Below are 3,474 nucleotides of genomic sequence, written 5' to 3'. Positions count from 1 at the left end.
GACAGAACCTGACGCAAGGCTCAATCTCATGGACTGCAAGATCATGACCTGAGGGGAAGTCGGATGCTTAACTGACTAAGCCACCCAAGCGCCCCAGGAATGATAGTTCATTGGCAAAAAAAGATAAATTAAAGATAGCGTAAAGGATGTCAACTTTTCATTGAAATATTCTTCACACATTTGTTGTATTAGTTTTAGGCATACATTGTAGTCATTCCATATGTCTATAAATTATGTTGTACTTCAGCACAAGTGTAGCTATCCTGTGAAAGCATGCAACAATATTATTACAGGATTGACTCTATTCCATTGGCTGTCTCTTGTATCCCTAGGACTCATTCGTTCCATAGCTGGAAGCAGTTATCTCCCTCTCAAAGGTGTCAATTCTTTATCTAACCTAACTACTCTGGTGGTAAACACAATTACTTGCTCAGCATGTGTAAATTGGCGGTCTATTTTTCTGTGGACATTGCTTAAAACATTACAAATGATGTCATTATGTTAATAAATTCTGTTTCATTCTTCACTCAAAAAAAAGGAGAAGGAAAAGATTTCTTTGTGTCCCAGGCCCTGTCACTAAGACCCTTCCCATTGTGGAGAACAGGCGGAGTTGCCCAGAGCACCTTCAGTCCCTCAGCTGAGCGACCAGGGCCTTCAACATTGCAGGAATTCCCATGGTATCCAGCAGAGAGAGCTCAAGCACCACAGACCTGGAGGGGCGGGCTCCTCTGCCTAGGCAGTGATGGCCAGCAGAGGGCGCACCATCGGCTTTTCTGACCCAGGACACTTCAGAGCAGGAAGGGCTGCTGCTGCTCCCAGAGGACACAGGGCCTCTACCACTGTCTCAGGACAGAGAGCAGAGCTGTGTTTCCAGCGGGTTCTGCCGCCCGCCCCAGGGGAGACCTTGGGAGCTTAGCAGCAACTTGGCATCTCCTGAGTCGCCAGAGAGAAGCTGCCTTTCCCCCTGTGTGTGTGTGTGTGTGTGTGTGTGTGTGTGTGTGTGTGTGTGTGAGTGTGAGTGTGGTTAACTTCAAGTTTCTTAGCTTTGTGGTCAGAAAAAATGCTTGGTCTGATCTCTGTCTTTGGGTACCTGTTGAGGCCTGTTTTGTGACCTAGAATGTGATCAATTATGGAGAGTGCCCCATGTGCACTTGAAAAGAATGTGTACTCTGCCATTTTAGTATGGAGTGTTCTGAATATATCTGTTAAACCCATCTGGTCCAGTGTGTCATTCAAAGCCATTGTTTCCTTGTTGAATTTCTATTTACAGGTTCTGTCCATCGATGTGAGTTTTGTGTTAAAGTCCTCTAATATCGTTATATTATTATAAATGAGTTCTTTTATGGTTGTTGTTAAATGTTTTATATACTTGGTGGTTGCATGTTGGGGCATCAAAATTTATAATCATTGGATCTTCTTGTTTGGTTGTCCCCTTTAGTATGAGATAGTGTTTGTCTTCATCTCTTGTTACAGCTTTATTTATTTTTTAAATTTAAGTCTTAGTTGACATACAGTGCATTCTCGGATTCGTGAGTAGAATTCAGTGATTCATCCCTTACATACAACACCCAGTGCTCATCACAACAAGTGCTCTTCTTAATATAGGTCCCCCATCTAGCCCAGAACTGACCCATCTCCCTCCATGAACCTTCACTTTTTTTTCTCTATCATTAAGAGACACATGTAGTATGTTACCACTCTTCTCTTTTCCTGCCCCCTTCCCATGTTTTCATCTGTTTTGTTTCTTCAATTCCACATGAGTGAAATCATATATTTGTCTTTCTCTGATTGACATATTTCACTTAGCATAACACATTCTAGATCCATCCACATCGTTGGAAATGGCAGGATTTCATTTGTTTTGAAGCTGAGACATATTAGATTGTACATACATATGTATATACATATTAGATTGTATATACATATGTATATACATATACAAACACACACACATGCATATACATGAATACACAGACACACACATACACAGACCCCACAACTTCTTTATACCTTCATCACTTGATGGATACTTGAGCTCTCCATAATTTAGCTACTGTTGATAAAGCTGCTATAAATACTGGGTGCATGCAATTTTACTACTAGGTATTGACCTAAAGGGTACCAAACTACAGTCTCGATTTTAAAGTTTTTTTGCCCGATATAAATATTGGTACTGGGTTTCTTTTGATATTGTTGGCATGAAAAATGTTTTTTCATTCCCTCCATTTAAATCTGCAGGTGACTTAAGTCCAAATAAGGCTTTGTAGGCAGTACCTAGATAGGCCTTGTTTTGTTTGTTTGTTTCTTTTCTTTTCTTTTCTTTTCTTTTCTTTTCTTTTCTTTTCTTTTCTTTCTTTGTCCATTCTGACCCCCTATCCAATGTCTTTTGATTGGAGCATTTAGTCGATTTACATTAGAGTAATTATTGATAGGTATATATTTAGTGCCCTACTAGGTGTTTTACCATTGTATCTTGATTTTTCTCTGATCCTTTCTTATCTGTAACAATTTTGGTCTTTCATTTCCACTAAAAGAGCCCGATTTATATACTCTTTTCTTTTGACTGGTAGTATATTTCTTTACTTATTTTTAATATTTCTTCTTTTTTAAAAGTTAACCCCAAGTTAGTTACCTTATAGTGGAATACAGTTTCAGGATTAGAATTTAGTGATCCGTCAATTACAAAAATATATCCAGTACTCATCCCAAGTGCTGTCTCTAATGCCCATCACCCATTTAGCACATACCCCTATTCAGTAACCCTCCAGGAACCCTGAGCTTCTTCCCTCTATTTAATGGTGTCTTATCATTTGACTCCATCTCTGTTTGTATCTTATTTTTGCTTTCCTTTCACTATGTTCTTCGGTGTTATGAATTCTCTCATCTGTGGAATTTAATATGATGTGTGTCTTTCTCTGACATATTTTACTTATAATAAAGTCCAGTTCACTCCGCGTTGTTGAAAATAGCAAGATTTCACTCCTTTTGATCGCCGTGTAATATTCCATTGTATGAATATACATCTTCTTTATCCATTCATCCGTCAATGGTCATTTGGCCTCTTTGCATAATGTAGCTATTGTTGATAATGCTGCTATAAACATTGGAGTGTATGTGCCACTTGGAGTCAGCATTAATGTATCCTTTGTGTAAATACCTAGTAGGGCAATTGCTGGGTCCTAGTACAGTTCTACTTTGTTTTTTGTAACGAATCTCCATACTATTTTCCAGAGTGGCTACACCATTTTGCATTCCCACCAGCATTGAAAAACTTTCCCTTTGCATCCTTGCCAACATCTGTCGTTTCCTGAGGTGTTAATTTTAGCCATTCTGATAGGCGTGAGGGGATATCTCATTGTGGGTTTGATGTGTATTTCACTTATGAGGAATGAGGGTGAGCATCTTTTCACGTGTGACCAATCTAGATGTCCTGTTTGTTAAAGTGTCTCTTCATGTCTTTTGCCCATTTCTTCT

Source organism: Prionailurus viverrinus, unplaced genomic scaffold (genome assembly GCF_022837055.1).
Source record: "Prionailurus viverrinus isolate Anna unplaced genomic scaffold, UM_Priviv_1.0 scaffold_68, whole genome shotgun sequence".
NCBI lineage: Eukaryota > Metazoa > Chordata > Mammalia > Carnivora > Felidae > Prionailurus > Prionailurus viverrinus.
Note: the sequence above shows the minus strand (reverse complement) of the source record.